General features: G+C 41.0%; 1 long non-coding RNA gene across 1 annotated transcript in view; it reads left to right on the forward strand.

Moving 5' to 3' along the window:
* Window positions 1-17984, forward strand: part of LOC137764777 (uncharacterized) — a 61919-nt gene that overhangs the window by 10543 nt on the left and 33392 nt on the right. The window lies entirely within an intron of this gene.

The raw sequence follows: 17984 nt of genomic DNA on the forward strand, positions 1-17984 counted from the left end.
ATGCTTAGAAGACAGGATGGATGGAGGAAGGATAGCTGACTTGGCAGAGTGGGAGAAGCTGATACCTAAGTGCCTGCAGAAGAGATACCGGTGGGAAGGAAGCCAATTTGCCTGACAGAAATCCAGAAGCGTTCAGGAATTAGAGGCCATGCCTGCTTTATCCCATTTGCAGAGCCTGGGAAAAGAGTACAAAGAGAGGCCTACAGAACATTTGTCCAAATATTTAAAAGTTATAAATCCAGCGAACAAACTGCTAACTAAAGTATATTCAATCCTTCTATCTTGAGAAATGCGGAGAAAGGACCTCCATTTGGGGTTACTCCTGTGAATTTAAGGAAATTGTTCTGCATGAAAGAGAGAAACCAACTAACCACCAAACAGAAAGTCTGATATGTGTGAATGTATTGAGATGAGATTTAAACAAGTAGTAGAGAATTTTGAATTGGTGATATGTGCTTAGGAAACTAAGTAAATGAAGAGAACAATACAATTATTCACTCCAAGGAAAACAAAATATTTGGCAGGAGAGGAAAAGTAATCACAGTTATCACATGGCTCAAATCTAACTAGAATACAAGGTCCCAATAACGTAAATACTCATTATTAATCTAATTAAAGTTATGATATATAGTGAAAGCATGTATGTGGTGGGCTTGCAGAGAAGGAGAATAAATCCTCATTTCCATAATGAAAATCAGTAAGTAATGCCTACAACAGAAATATCGAGTTACCACAATTAAAACGTGTGTAGAGACGTGGAGGTCAATTCCAAAGAATTAGCTAAAAAAATTCACAGTGGTTATCTCTGGGGAAGGGTAAAATTCATTGAGAGAGCTTTGACTCTGCAAACTTTGAGCATGTATAACTTTGATACAACTAAATTCTTATTTAAAAGATGATCTTAAAGGGAATAAATATTGAAGATTCTTTCCTGGATTTGAAAAACATGAGAATTAAGATTGAAAAAGATATTCAAATCTTTTGAAAAAGGCCCATATCGGAGCATACGACCACAACACATTAAAAGCCTCTGGCAGGGGATGAAGGTACGTACAAAGGACTAGAAATAAAAACAACAGTGGTCTTCTCAACAGCATCATTGGAAACTAGAAGACAATGTCTTAATGCTTTGTGATTCTGTGGGAAAATTATTTCAAATTCAGTATTCTATTATTTTCAGACATATTAGATCTTTCTTGTCATGAACACTTTCTCAGGAAACTACTAGAAGATATGCATTACCAAAATGAGGTAGTAAAACCAAAAAAAGAAGATCTAGGAATCAAGAGTATTATCTGTCAGCTTGGGCTATGATGCAGTAACAAACAATACCAAACTCTCCATGGTTTACAATATAGGTTTATTTCTTTTCACCCAATGTGTCCATCGTGTAGTTCTGCTCCTTGTCACCTTCATAATGAGACCCAGCCTGATGGAGCAGCCTTTATCTGGGAAATTGCTAGTCTTGTGGCAGAGGGAAAAGAGATGATAGATCTCTTAAGCTTCCACCTTGGAATGTCCCATGTCGTTGGCCAAACAAGTCACATGGTCACTTCTGAGTTTAACAAGGCAAAAATGTAAAATCCTTCCATAAGATGGAACCTCACAAGTCATAACCAAGCCTGACATCAATGGGGCACATATTGATATAATCGACCCCAAGGCAGGAGCTGCAAATATTTCAAACAGTAGTACAGTCTTTCTCAAAGGGAACCCCTGCATAGAAGGAGGCAGAGGGAATACCCAGGTCAGCAGCTGTGAGAAGAAGAGAGCCCAGGAGGAAGGTCAGACTGGGGGAGGGGAGATTGGCATTAACAGCTTTTCTGACAAGTTTGATTGTTAGATAGCTGCCACTCTGAGCAGGCACTGGAAGACAGAGTTGGGGTAGGAGACTGCTGTTTTCTCATCGGCTTTTTTTGTATGAAGTGAGATCTAAAGAAATATGTAATATAATAATTTAATATAAATTTGAATTATTTTTTAAATGGATAGAGATTTAGCTTTACTTTGATGTGTTTGTGTGTGCTTCTGTGATGTATATGTGTCCTGTGTTTGTGGATATGTGTGTGATTAGGATGGTTCTTTTCAGACTGTAGTTGGGAATAGTTTGTTACCCATCTGCCACAAGGTAAGTATAGAAGTTAAGAATAAGCATTTATAAACTTTAATAGCAATTTGGCAGAGTATTTTGTGTCTGTTGAAATCAATCATACAAAATTTGGGGGCTTATGTTTGTATATTTTGTTTTTTTTTAATTTACTTTTCTAGTAACTCATTTCTATTGTAATTTACAAAAGTTTGCAGTAGATTGGAAATTTTTAAATTTGGGCCTTCACCACAGATAGTTTTAGAAGCGCTGATTTAGAGTATAAAGGTAAGGATTGAGGATGAATATATTTGAGAATTATTGTGTTAGAACAATCTGCAAATGGCCAATGCCACATTTTCTGACCATCCTTCTTCCTCCACAATTATAAATATGAGAATGTTATGTAGAAAGAACAGAAGCATATTGAGGTCAGCATTTGCTGTCCTTCCACAATAAAGTTGTTTATGATATTTTCCTCTTCCTTCATCTTACTCTCTCAATAAAGCACCTGGAAAGAAACCAGAGAAAACAGTGGTATTTTCCAAGAAGCCATGGGAAACAGCATTAGTAACCCCGAGAAGGTGGAGACATTTGGCTTTCTAAGGATAACAGCTTTCTTTTTTGCAGTCCTATCCAAATTCTGCATTTTTGACTGCAGTACTCTCATACTAGTGTTAATAGTCAAATATCTAAGGCATTAGTAATAATAACATAAAAAGATAGGGTTTCTCTTGCCTTTTTAACTGTCTTACTAGGTTCTTAAATCCTTTCCCTTCAGGCTTTATGCCTTTGCTACCTGATGCTTATTCAAAGAAAGCAAGGAAAACATCCACACTAAATGTCTTTTGGGGCTTAAAAACTGATGCTTACTGTGCTGAAGTAAAATACAGTTTATCATAGGATGTACTTCAGAAGTACCAGAGCACATTTCTTCTCCAGAAGAGTAACATTTCTTTCAATACATGGATAAAAAGAATGAAGTGGTCATTAATTCTATCAATCTTAATGCTGATGTTCACCTTGATAAAACTTTTCTGATCTCTGTGTTAGTTGTGGTTCAGTCATGTATGTTGTCTTGGTGACACTGGAAAACAACACAGCTGATTCATACCCTAACAGGAATTGCTACTCCTGACTCAGGTACAGGATACAGGGGTTCAAACCACACTCTAAGAAGCATCCCACCTCTGCATAGTGAAAGGCTATCGGAGGTTAGCTTGTGAGGTAGGAGTTACTGTATCTCCTAAGACTGCATCAAGGTATCTGATTTGTGTGTTCAGATAGTTAATGAGTGGTTCTCAAGTTTTCTGTCTTTTTCACACACAGTACATTTCCATCAGTAGCATCCAAAGATGGAGTGGGGGAAGGGACACTGTCTATTTTAAAAAGTTCCTCCCAGCTAGACTTTTACCCCCCTCCTTCTACAAGGAATTTAGAAAGAAGTTACTTGTTTGAATATGTAAGGATGATGGGGAAGGAGAGAATAAATCTTTTCATCTGTATACATCCCAAGGTTGCAGATGAGAATAAGAACCCTTAAAAAATCTCAGTGTCATGATTGCCAGTGTCCCTTCTTTGTGTAGACAGCTCTTAGCAAAGAATCTAGTCCTGTCAGCTAAATTCTTATATTTTAGTATTTGACACACTTTTTTTAAGGGACCTGTCAAAAATGACAGTGATTTGGTATATGTTTCTATAAACTGCATTAACTACAGTGTTACTTCTTCCCAGGAAATACCTTCTTGCCAACTGAATTTAGAGGATGCACTTGCTCATGCCTCCTTGCACAAGCAGATTTTATATCATTAGGGTCTTGCATTTGTAGATCAGGAAGGAAAACTTTGTTTCATCCTAATCCACTGGTTTGAGTAGATACTGTCACAGTTCTGAGATCCTCTTAAGAGATCCCTTAGTACATGTATTCTCAAACTATGAATGAGGGTTATAAACATCAGTGAAATGGAATTGAATTTACTAGAATTAGTTGTGCTTCCAGCCCTGGTTCTTATTCTAGGTTCACAGAGTCTCCCTAACTAGACAGATCCTTTTCCAGGATGGACTACATCCCTTTTCCCCCCACTCCCTACCCTCCAGTACAATTACCCTGTGTAGATTCATATAATGAATCTGCAAATGTTATTGTTTAATATATTATTTTCTAATACTCTGTAAATGTCACTAACATCTATTCTATGGTACATTGCTAAATGGTTTTTGTAACTGTGGTTTTTGAGCCCAACCAGTAGAATGCTTTTGTAATTGTGTGTCAGAGTTTCTTGTATTTTTTTCTGGGAAGCCGAAACTGAATCATTTTCAGGACTTTTATATAACCTAGTCTGTCATCTTTAGTCCAAGGTTAAACAAACAGCGTATGCTCTTGTGGCCTACGTGATACAAGGTATGAAAGAGCTATAATCAAAACACTCCCTGAGTGGCTCACTGCAGCCCAGGAATGTTTATTGGAATTACCCGTAATACAGCGTGAAGCCGAAGGAGTTGAGAAAACACCCTCTCTTTCTTTCTGTTCGGACTTGCCCTAAGTTGTAGCTTCACTGTCAGAGCTTGCTGCACACACAGAGGCAGAGCACCTGGCACGTGAAAGGAAGTAAATCACCCATTCATGTATTGTCTTACCCGTTAGACTGTAAGTGCCTCAAGCCCAGGGACAAAGTTTTACTCATCCCTTTAGCCCTGCACCTCCTTCTATGCCTGTTTTTTGACCTGAACAGAGGGAACCAAACAAAACCCAAAACCCAAAACCCAGGACACAAAAGACTGGAATTAGAGGTCTATGTGCAGCAGAGAGAGCAGCCACGCTTGGGGTAACATATGGAGCATGTGTGGGAGACCCATGCTAAAGATTTCATTCTTAAAATTCTTAAAGGTGAGGAATTATTAAATAAGAGGCTGATAATTTTTTTTCTAAGGGGAAAAAAACAGCAAAGCACAAAGATCATATGGGCCATACAGAAGACACGTAAGTTTTCTTCACTATTTTGAGCTTTCTCTTAAACGGGGGGAAATTGGTAGCTACTTCATAGGATTGTTGTGAGAGTGAAATAAAAATTTCCATGTATAGCACTTAGCACTGTCGCTGGCTCATTGTGGCTAGTAAGTATTAGTTATTTTTACCATAATATTTCATTGTATCCAATTAAAAGATATATTTTGTGTCACTAAGAAAAACACTGCCCGTTAAACTATTACATGGTGATTTCTTATCACCAAAATTATTTTCTATTTCTTGAAAATTTAGGTCTATCTAGATGGATTTTTAAAATAATGTTTTATTCTCAGGTCATACATGAAAAGGTGAATGTAAACAAATTATTTGAGGTATTTCTAGAACTTTTTCATGTTCAGAGTCTAATTCTTCAGAATCACTTTAAGACTCAGAGACACTAATTTCTGTGTTTTTCCTCACAGTGTTGTCTGTGATATCAAGTACTGGGAATTTGAAATGGAGCACTTCTAAAATGTGCCCCTCTGCTGAATCCCAGATTTTCTTTCAAACCACTGACACCCACTCTTCTTGTGCTTATTCCGTCTTACCAGAAAGTGTCAATAGCACATTTTCAGATAACAACCAAATTCATATTCTTTCGTGAATTCCATGGAAGCATGGTCTTCCCACATTAGTTCATGACACCTCTTTGTAGTAGTTGCTCAGGACAAAATCCCTGGAGTCATCTTTGGCTCTCCTCTGTTTGTTACACCCCACATCTATGTTACCATGATGCTAAATCCAAACTGGCTCTCATCTGCCCCTCTCTACATTACTTCTCTGGCCTGGGACATCGTCCTCTCTCACTTATAATTACCTCCTAATAGGTTTTTCTGCTTCTGTCTTGGCTCCACTACAATTTTATTCTCCACATAATGGCCTGAATGAATCTTGCAAAATAAGTCACATCATGTCTCTCCACTACTCAAAACCCAGCAATAGCTCACCGTTTCACATAGAGTAAAAGCCAGTGTTTGTAACGGCCCCCAAACCCCCATGATTGATGCTCCCTGCTTCATTTCTCTCTTCCCCTCCTACTCCCTTCTGGGGCATTTTGCTCCAGACTCATTGGCCTCCAGGCTTTTTCTCAAACTCACCAAGCATATTGCTGCCTGAGGGTCTTTGCTCTAATTCTTTCCACTACCTGGAAGCCTCCTCTTTTGGGATCTACAGAGATAATTCCCTCACTTCCTTTGAGTCTTTGCTCAAATCTCCTGTTCTCACAGAAGCCTACCTTGCCACCCTAATGAATACTATAACCCAAACCTTCCTCTGTACCCTGGTCCACCCCAGCCCCCTTAACCCACTCCATGTTTTCTTTTTCCATAGCACTTATCATTATAACATACTATAAAATTTACTTACATATTATAGTTTATTTATCATCTATTTTTCCTCACAAGGGTAGGCAACTTTGATTTGTTCACTGATGTTTCCCAGATGCTCAGAATGGTACCTCATCTGCATTCATTCAATACTTGTTGAATTTTACTGAATGGTGATAAATCCTATGACTGAGGTCCATGCAAGGTGCCATGGCCCACAATGAGCAGGCTAAAACTTTGTGAAGGACCTAATGCCTCAGCTGAACTTTTAAGGATAATACAGTGAGGCAGCTAAAGGAATCATGAGAAGCAATGAAGTTACAGATGCAAAATACTCCCTTAGGTGTTGTTTCAGGTGGATATTTAGATTGGACTCTACCTGTTGATTACAGTTCTGGGCATGAAAGTCAATCCCCATAGGTAATATATTTTGCAAAAAAATTTCAACAAAGCTTATTTTCATCTCGGCGTACCACGTTATCATAGTGAGCATGGGTAACATTTCATGGTCAGACTACATGGGTCAGGAATTAGATCAATCGAGGTGCCAAATCTTTGTTTTGATCAACAGAGTAATCAGTAATGAAAATGTTAAGGTTCTGCTAACCAAAATAGTAGTTAAGGAAGTTTACAGTCTTTAGAAAGGAATGCAATGACATAGAGATTTTACTCATTTGAGGTGTTCTTTCAGCATAGACCAGGGATTGTCCTCAGAGATAGAGCCTTAGCTATTTTGGTACATGGGATAAGATACAAATTCACTCTCAGTCAGCTTTGTAATTTCTGATGTATGACTTACGTGTTCTTAAAAATTTATGCCAGCTAGTAGCTTCATATTTAAATAATTATTCTTGATAATTAGATGTCAAGCTCAGTTTCTAGCTGTTGGAGGACTATATGTGCTGTCAGCATGTAAATATAACACATTTTAGAATTGTGCACGCTTTAAAATGTTTGCTTGTGCCCTTTAAATTTCAGTAGGCAGATACAAATCCCTTTCTGCCTTCCTAATTTTGACTCTTCATAGAATCACCTAAGCTCAGTCTCTGGGTGGCACACAGTAATCAATATGCATTATTTGAATGACTGAATCAAATATATTTTGATGCAGAAGAAACATATACTCTAAGCCTTAGGGACTTGGGGAAACTGAACTTAATGTACTCTTTTGTATCTGTAAAATAGGGCTCATCATACTTCCCATCTGAGTCTTCATGAGAACTAATATACGTAATAAGAGTTAATATATGTAAGTCTTTGGCATATTTCTTTTATTAATAGACTTTATTTTTTAGAACAGTTTAGATTTACAGGAGTGAGCAGAGAGTACAGAGAATATATACCTACATCTCCTCCCCTCACCCCATCCCAAGCCTGGTTTCCCTATTATTAACATCTTACATTAGTGTGGTATATTTGTTACAATTATTGAGCCAATACTGACATCTTATTATTAATTAAAGTCTGTAGTTTATTCAGATTTCCTTAGTCTCTACCTAATGTCCTTTTCTGTTCCAGGATCCCATCTAGGATACTAGGTCACATTTACTGGTCGTGTCTTCTTACGTTCCCTGTGACAGTTTCTCAGACTTTCCTGTTTTTGATGATTTTGACAGGTTTGAGGAGTACTGGCCAGGTATATTGTAGGATGCTCCTCTATTGGAATTTGTCTTTGGTACATTTTAACGTATGTAAAAGTGTTAGTTATTGTTATTGTTCCTTCATATTTAGATTACATTGTGGAACAGAAGTAGGATGTGGTGGGGAGATAGTTTTGCTGGACGTAAAAGAAAGATTATTTGAGGCTTGGTCATTTTATCAGTGCTTAAAGACTCTGGAAAAAATGTGGTTTTCCTACATCCATCCTTTCATCTGTCCATTTGATTCAGTAAATATTCACCAGGTCCCTGTTGTGAGGGTAGAAGTGTGTTGGATGCTGGGGATTCAATGATGAACAAAGCAAAACTGCCCTCATGGAGCTTCTAGTCAAATAAGGAGACAGCTAATAGGCAACTAAAAAATTGAACAATCTAAAGAATAACTTGTGACAAGTGAAGAAAAAATATTCTTATATTGAAGAATATCTCAGCTGGTGAGGGGAAGGGGGACTACTTTATTCGAATTATATATTAGTTAGGATCAGATTTAACTGTGAGGCACAGAAAACTTTAAAAACAGAAGCTTAAGATAGGAATTTCTCTCTCATGTTCAGGAAGTCAGGGAATCAGTCTAGAACTAATGTGGCAGCTCCATAGTATCAGGGTCCTGGGCTCCTTCCATATTGTTTCTCTGCTGTACATGGATTCATTTCCCAGGATCACCTCATGATGTAAGACATTTTCCAGGGCTCCAGCCATCATATCTGAATTCCAACTAGCATGAAGGTGAAAGAGGCAGAGAAGGGAACACCCACTTTCCCATTTCTGCTTACTTTTTGCTGGTCAGAACTTAGTTGTGGCCTTACCTAGCCTCCTTACCTAGTCTTTATCCAGGTGGCCAGGTATACCAGTTAAGTTAATACCAATTGCCATAGAACAATGGTTCTCAAACTTCAGCATGCATCAGACTCACCTGTAAGACTTGTTGAAATACAGCTTGCTGAGCCCCACCCCCAGAATTTCTCTTTCAGAAGGAGGCCAAGAATCTGCATTTCTAACAAGTTCTCATGTGTTGATACTGCTGGTCCAGAACCACACTTTGAGGGCCACTGCCATAGAAGAAGGGGAGCATGGATATTGGGAGAGTGGTCTCTGATTTGGAGCATAATTTGGACTTTGATCATTTACATTTTTGTACTGAGACAGATTATGCTTTCTGAGGCCAAGTATTTCATCTCTGATGTACCAGATCTGGGTAGCTGTACACAATTCAGTCATTTTTGTATAAGGTCAGTATTTTGGTTATCTACTGGTAGGTAACAAATTACCCCAAAACACAGTAGCTTAAAGCAGAAATTTGCTTAGGATTCTGTAGACCTGCAATTTGAGTAGGACTCAGTGGAAAAGCCTTGCCCCTGCTCTACATGTGTTGGCTGGTCATGACTCGGGCTGGAGGATGCAACATGGCCTCACTCACATGTCTGGGGATGGCTGTCAGCTGGGCACCATGGGGCTCCTCTAAGAGACTCTGTCTAGCAGTACAGCTTGGACTTCCTTACATGGAGGCTTGGGGCTCCACGAGGATGCCTAGAAATCACACTGAGTCCCTTCTGCCAAATTCTGTGAGTCAAGCAAGTCACAAAGCCAGCCCAGATTCAAAGGGAAAGGAAATAGACTCCACTTATTGATGGAAGGAGTAGCAGAGTCACATTGAAAAAGAGCATGCAGTTGAGGGGGATTATTGTGTCTGTCTCTAGCAATAGTCTACCGTAGTCAGGACTGAGAATGTTGATATTACAGCAGGAATCCCTAACAATTGTAAATATGGACATAGACCTGTCAACCATTGTGTTTTACCCCTACCAGGACCAGAGTATAATGTGGATAAAACACTTCCAGAATATTTTTGTGAGCTGGTAGAAAAGAAGTATGACAAGATTAAACAGGATTTTAGAAAGGATTTTTTGGTTATTGAAAACACTTTACCATACCTTTATTGATCTAAAAGTTCACACACGAGGAAGAGAACACAAGTTGGAAATAAATTCACAAATATTTTTCTGCTGGCCTTTAGACCCATGGCTCTTTTTTTTTTTTTTAATTTTTTTCTTAATTTTTGAATTTATTTTTTTATACAGCAGGTTCTTATTAGTTATCTATTTTATACATATTAGTGTGTATACATGTCAATCCCGATCTCCCAATTCATCCCCCCACCCCCCTACTTTCCCCCCTTGGTGTCCATACGTTTGTTCTCTACATCTGTGTCTCTATTTCTGCCCTGCAGACCGGTTCATCTGTACCATTTTTCTAGGTTCCACATATATGCGTTAATATACAATATTTGTTTTTCTCTTTCTGACTTACTTCACTCTGTATGACAGTCTCTAGATGCATCCACATCTCTACAAATGACCCAATTTCGTTCCTTTTTATGGCTGAGTGATATTCCGTTGTACATATGTACCACATCTTCTTTATCCATTCGTCTGTCGATGGGCATTTAGGTTGCTTCCATGACCTGGCTATTGTAAGTAGTGCTGCAGTGAACATTGGGGTGCCTGTGTCTTTTCGAATTATGGTTTTCTCTGGGTATATGCCCAGTAGTGGGATTGCTGGGTCCATGGCTATTTTGATTGAAAGTAGTGATCTCAACTTTTGAAAGTCAGTATCTTAAAAATAATGTTCTCATACCCGTATAACAGGAATTCATACTGTAAAAGAGGTCAAGTTTATAGTATATTTATACGTAGTATCATTTAGGACATGGGTAAGAGACATTCCTCCCCGTGTGAAATCTCTACAAGTTCCTGAAATTTTCCAGGGAGTGATTCATTGTTTGTTCCACGCATTGCTCATTTTCACTGGATTCTGACATAGCAGATTCTTCTGGGAAGGGGAGGATAGGAAGTCAGTAGCACTGCACTGTGAATAATTTAAAGGAACACTCTTCTCAGGGAGTTCTGCGAGTCCTGGAGGCCTTTGGAGGAAGGGGTTGCTGAAGCAGGAGCTAGGTGACATGGGGAAGGGAAGGATGAAGAATGCTAAGATGGGGTACTGAGCCACACACCTGCTGCTGAGGTGGCATGCACTGGCCTTAGGTGATGTCAAAACAACTGATTCCACACCAGCTCTTTATTGTAGAGAGAACATTTTGTTCCTATAATGTGATATTCATGCACTATTTGTGTTTTTTCCCTAAACACTTCTCCACAAAGAATATTTCTTTACCCTGAAAATAACTCCAGCCGCCTGCTCTGAGGTCCTTCTCTTATAATAACTTTTAGCTGTTGTGCGTTTCCTTCGGAACGAGGTATCTGTTCCAGCCCTTCCTTCTCACCATATTTTCCCAGGTCGGAGAGACAGCCCTGGCATTCTGCTGGACCTCTGAAGCTGCCAGCCCACTGTGGGAAAAGTCCAGCTTGGGCGGAGACCATGCTGTGTGTTTGCCAGGTGTTGAATTGACTGCAGGGCGGAGCTGCCCTGCAGCCTGTGTTTTCCTTGTTTGGATAGCAAGCTTATTTACCTCTGATTTTCTTAAGGGTCTTTCATTTTAACCTGTGCCTTTACCCAGTGAAAACTAAATCCAGCTTAGAAGCCCCGATGAGTTACATTCTAGGGAGCTGCTTTTGTTTGAGGAGCTAATATAGTGCGGGACTGTGATATTATTGTTCCCACAGAAAGCGAGAGCCTGTTCTGTGGTTCAGATGAAAAGCTCTGTGACTACCAGGATTCTTTCTTCCCTTGTTTCTTTTTCTGGGTTACATTTCTCCCATTAGCTGCCGGGTCCTTTTGCGACACTTCCGGCTGAAGTGATTTATCACGTAGAGAGAGTGGAGGAGCAGTGGGAGCTGTCTGCTTGCCTTTCAGCCCCTGCCAGCGGGGCTGCTCCTCCTGCCCTCAGGGCAGGCCGTCAGCCTGTCGGTGAGGTGGGGTCAGCCTCAGAACTGCTGCAGCTCTGGAGAAGTCCCTGGGTGCAGGGCCGTGAGCCAGTGGGTGCAGTCTGCCTCCTGGTTTTCCCTCCTAAAGCCAAAGGCTCTTGAAAGCCAAGACTTAGTTTGTCAGCCAAACTAGAGCTAGGGGTCCTTCTGCGGTAGTCCTGGGGATCTACTCAGTATGGATTTTACAGTTAGCCAGAGCCTGCTGTATAAACTGGAACTAGAGCTGACCAGGCATTTTGCCTCTCTTAAGCCTCTGCAAAGGCTTCCTTCCCCACACCTCAGCTGGTTGGCAGGATCCCAGGGGATACCCACAGGCTGTTGAAGGCTTCTCGATGTTGGAGTATCCCATTTTGCACTCCGAAGTCACTGTTTTCTCCCCAACCACTTCATAGAGACAAGCACTTTTTTTTTTTGGAAAATATGTGACAGTTTGACAAATCCAATTAGTAGCTTAGTGTCATGACAGTAGCTGAAGAACCATGTGATAAAAGCATCTCTAGTCTTGACGGCTTGCAAAGGTCCACCTGAAAAACAGGTGAGCCGTGGGCAAGAAATGTGTTGGAGGGAAGTGCTAATTTGCTAACAAGATAGACCAACAAGATGTCAACAAGTAGAGAACAAAAATACAGTCTCTGGGGGCTTCCCTGGTGGCGCAGTGGTTGAGAATCCGCCTGCCAATGCAGGGGACATGGGTTCGAGCCCTGGTCTGGGAGGATCCCGCGTGCCGCGGAGCAGCTGGGCCCGTGAGCCACAATTACTGAGCCTGTGCGTCTGGAGCCTGTGCTCCACAACAAGAGAGGCTGCGATAGTGAGAGGCCTGCACACCATGATGAAGAGTGGCCCCCGCTTGCCACAACTAGAAGAAGGCCCTCGCGCAGAAACGAAGACCCAACACAGCCATAATAAATAAATATTTAAAAAAAAAAATACAGTCTCTGGTATCCTCTTGGAGAAATCTCTGCTGATGAGTCCTCCACCTTCCAGCCTCTGTGCATGGGCTCCATCCAATGCCTAGAACTGCCCCAGTTTCTGAGCCAGTCCTGACAAGTAGGAACTATAGCAGTGTACTATAAAAGTGTTACCAGGAAAAGAGAAACCGTGCTGAGTATTTGAATTGGGGGAATGAAATGCAGGTAACTGTTTATACAGGAGATGGAAGAGCTGAGAAGCCGAACAATGGATGGTGAGATAACTCAAAAGAATAGCAACAGCAGGAAGCCACTGATACTTCTGAACTGGAACTCAACGGGGAAGAAGTGCTTTTTTACCAAAGTGCAGGAGGCACGAGGGTCATCTGGTAGAAAACCACTGTGGGACTGTCTGGTGGGAGTTGGAGCCACAGAGGAGATGCCAGAGACGCTGCCCTATACAGAGAGGGAGGGGGAGAAATAGCCTGGGAAACATGGCTCGCCAAGGGTCAATCTCCTGGAATCCAGAGCAGAGCAGCAGAGGGTGAGGGCTAGCCCAGGCAGGGAGTCCCATGTGGATGTGTGTGGAAGGGAGTTCAGAATCAAGTCTTGCTGCTTGTGGACCTTGTGTCTTCAGTGCCAGGGATGACTCCTGGCTGCCATGAAATCTACCAGTAGCAACACCTCCTGTCATAAAATAGTCTGGTAGAGTGTAATGGTTAAGATGTACAGTAGAGTTCTTGCTAGGAATGTGGGGCATATGAATGTACACATTTTTTCAAAACTCATTGAACTATAATCTTTAAGTTATACCTCAATAAAATATAAAAATACAGAAAGAGTATTAGGCTCTGGAGCCATACTGTTTGTATTTGCTACTAACTAGCTGGGCTGAATTGTGTCCTTCCCCCACTCTCCCCCCACCCCCAAATTCAGTGTTGAAGCCCTAACTCTCAGTGTGACTGTATTTGGAGATGGGGCCTCTAAGAAGGTAATTAAGGTTAAATGAAGTCATAGGGTGGGGCCCTCACCTGATAAGACTGTGTCTTCATAAGATGAGGAAGATAAACCAGAGATTGCTCTCTCTGCATGTGTACCGAATTAAAGGCCATGTGAGGACACAGCAGGAAGGCAACAATCTGCAAGCCAGGAAAAGAGGCTTCACCAGAAATCAACCTTGCCAGCACCTTGATCTTGGACTTTGAGACTCCAGAAGACTGAGAAAAATAAATTTCTTTTCTTTACATCACCCAGTCTGTGGTATTCTGTTACAACAGCCCAAGCTGACTAATACACTAGCTGTGCAACTTTGAGCAAATCACAAATCTTCTGTCAACCTTAATTTCTTCATCTCAAAAATGGAGATGGTAAAAGTTCTCCTTCACAAGGTATTTGGAAGAATTAAGTGAAATAAGAGTTTAAAGCACTTAGCATGCAGTAAGTATGCGTATGTAGCTCTTACTATTCATACCCCTGAATTTCTGCCTCAGTATCCCTCCCTGGAATTCCAGGTCTCATCTGTCTTCAGCTGCTGCCTCCCAACCCCCTAGCCTACAGGGGATCTTGCTGGTCCTCTCCCTGTGTTCTGCTCCTGGCATCCTTCAGCCACCACTTGGGGTCTTGCTGGCATCATTCACCTGCGTTTCTCTTTGCTGTCAGTGCTCCACTTGCTGACACCATCTCCACTCTGAGAATGTCGTGTCCCTGTGATTTTCTGCTTTGGTCCATCTACCAAATGGCTCGTGTGGCTGAGCCAGCTGTATCCCTTTCCCACGACCCCATCCCCTCTGGTCCTGGCTCCATCCCATCAGCCTGTGTGCTTAGGTTGGCCCAGCATACCTCCCATCTTCCTTAGTGCTCCAGGCTATTTACATTGACTCTTGAAGCTGTGGCTGCTCTAGATTTTTCTGTCTAGAAATGCATTGGGCAGGGTAAATGGATGAGCTTGCTTTGAAGCTGCATTTGCATAGCAAGCACACCTTTATGTATGTTTGTTTGTAACTTAGATTGTGGGCCTATTGGGTTGGATTTTAGGAAAAATAATGGAAACTATATGTTTGGGAGGGCAGGGGCCATGGTCACAGGCCGACTGGGTACAACTTCCCAGAATTAGTTCTTCACTCAGCACTTATTACTGCTTTTATTCGGGCCTTGGGATTTGTGGTTGTCTGACCGAGGTTTGTTGGGTGGTTTTAAGCAGTGGTTCTCAGGTTTGTGATGACTCGTGTATTAGTTTTCAATTGCCACACACCTCAGACTCAGCAGCATCAGACAACACACACATTATCTCAGAGTTTCTGCAGTTTTTAGTCTTTTAAAAGTACAAAAATGATACAAGCTGGTTATAACAAGTTTAAACATTAAGAAGTTTGTAAAGTAAAAAATGATACATATGTCCTTCTTACTCCCCTCTATTCCAGTTCTCCCCAGAAATAATTGCTGGTAGCCGTTCAGTACATGCATTGATATTTTTCCATGCTTAGATGAACATACACTCATACACACATACCCACATTTTTTGTAAAACAGGAGTAAGCTCACACTTAAATTAGGCAGGACTTTTGTTTGCAAGTGATAGAAACTCTACATCAAATATTTTAGGCAAAAAGAGGAATTCACTGGCAGAAGACTCTAAACCACAGGGCACACTCCCTCTGTCTTTGTCTCTGCTTCTCTCAGACCAGAATTCTCCACTAGCTGGAGCTCTCATTACCAGCCTCCCCCGGCTTCTCCGCACAGAGAGCTTATCCCTCTGCCTTCACCTCTAAGTAAAATACTCCCAAGAAGTACTTTGGCTGCAAATAACAGAAAACCCAACTATCAGCAACTTAATAGGGGCTTACTCTTCATGGAACAAGATGTCTAGAGGTAGATGGTTCTGTAGCCCAATGGTGCCATGGTTCTGGGTCAGTTTCTCTCATTCTCTTGGTCTTCCCCTCATGGTTGCAAAATGGGTGCAGCAGCTCAATGCATCATTTTTTCCCTTGACAATGTCTTTTTTTTTTTTTTAACCTGACTTCTCTCAAAAGCAAAGCCTGAGAGACAATGGCTGTGTGCAGTGACTTGGGCGGTGATTGCAGGGAGCAGGAGTAAGGACTGGGGGAGTGAAGCAGGGAAGGAGGGACAGCTAATGTAAGGATGCATTACTGAGTGGGACAATGCTGTGAGTGAACTAGTGCTAGATCCTGCTGGCCTTACGAAATATGTCTCAGGACTGTGCCCTGGGGGACCAAAGAGAGAAGCATTTTTCTATTGGTGTAGAAACTAAACAATACATCAACGAGCATATTTTCCAATCAGCGTATGTATGTGTGGTATACACAGTTCATAGCTCATAGTATTTTGCTATACAGATGAGCCACCCTTTGCATTTTCTCCTATTAATGCACATTTAAGTTGCAGCCCTGCTTTTATATCAAGTTGCCATAAGCATTGAAAGGGGCATGGCTTTTCCTTTTTTTTTTTCTTTTTTCCAGTCCCAGGACTGAGGAAATTTTATCCCATTTCAAGGTTTTGGCACCTTGAAAAATATAGCAATATTTCATCTTGCCAAAGCACAACTATTTCAGACTAACCTATTCAGAATAAAAATAGAAAAGAGGTAAAAATAGCTTCTAAGTAGCCAAATAGATGTCAAACAGTCACAAAATCCAATGGAATGGGGAGTGCTGTGTGTAGTGTCACTCTGGTTTTGTCTTAAATCTCACACATTTCACTTGTAAGAGAGGGCTTTACTGGGAGCCTATTTAACCTCCTTTTACTTAAATTCTAACCAGTGTGGTATCCTAGTTACTATTTCCACAGCAAACGAGAAAGGGAAGGAAGCTGCTAAGGAAGCCACACTGACAAACTCAAAATCAAAAAGTGACCACTGAAAAGCAACAGAGGAGGCAAAAAAACCAAATAGCAATAAGGAAAAAAAACCTTTAAAAAATGTCATAAACATGCAAAAGAATATTGTGTTCTATCTACTGTATGGGACAGTAAATGGACTGAGGTTCACAGCCAAAAAGAATTGTTAAAATTGCATTCAAAGTGCTCTTTACAAGGCAAGGGAATGAATAATTTATTTTATGCTGTTATATTCTTCCACGCAGTATTGACTCAGTATGATTATTCTTTATGTGTAATATATTTTAGAGAGATTTCCTGATAAGGTTTAAAATGATGAAAAAAAGTTGATTCTAAAACCTCTGGGGAGAGGGTGTGGAGAAAAGGGAACCCTCTTACACTGTTGGTGGGAATGTAAATTGATACAGCCATTCCTCAAAAAACTAAAAATAGAACTACCATACGACCCAGCAATCCCACTACTGGGCATATACCCTGAGAAAACCATTATTCAAAAAGAGTCATGTACCACAATGTTCATTGCAGCACTCTTTACAATAGCCAGGACATGGAAGCAACCTAAGTGTCCATCAACAGATGAATGGATAAAGAAGATATGGTACATATATACAATGGAATATTACTCAGCCATAAAAAGAAACGAAATTGAGTTATTTGTAATGAGGTGAATGGTCCTAGAGTCTGTCATACAGAGTGAAGTAAGTCAGAAAGAGAAAAATAAATACCGTATGCTAACACATATATATGGAATCTAAAAAAAAAAAAAAAAAAAGGTCATGAAGAACCTAGAGGCAGGACAGGAATAAAGATGCAGACGTAGAGAATGAACTTGAGGACATGGGGAGGGGGAAGGGTAATCTGGGACGAAGTGAGAGAGTGGCATGGACATATATACACTACCAAATGTAAAATAGATAGCTAGTGGGAAGCAGCCACATAGCACAGGGGGATCAGCTCGGTGCTTTGTGACCACCTAGAGAGGTGGGATAGGGAAGGTGAGAGGGAGACGCAAGAGGGAGGTGATATGGGGATATATGTATATGTACAGATGATTCACTTTTTTAAAAAAAATTAATTAATTTATTTTTGGCTGCATTGGGTCTTCATTGCTGCACGCGGGCTTTCTCTAGTTGTGGCGAGCGGGGGCTACTCTTCGTCGTGGTGCGCGGGCTTCTCATTGCGATGGCTTCTCTTGTTGCGGAGCACGGGCTCTAGGTGTGGGGGCTTTAGTAGTTGCGGCACGTGGGCTCAATAGTTGCGGCACGTG

This window comes from Eschrichtius robustus, chromosome 5 (assembly GCF_028021215.1).
Source record: "Eschrichtius robustus isolate mEscRob2 chromosome 5, mEscRob2.pri, whole genome shotgun sequence".
Lineage (NCBI taxonomy): Eukaryota > Metazoa > Chordata > Mammalia > Artiodactyla > Eschrichtiidae > Eschrichtius > Eschrichtius robustus.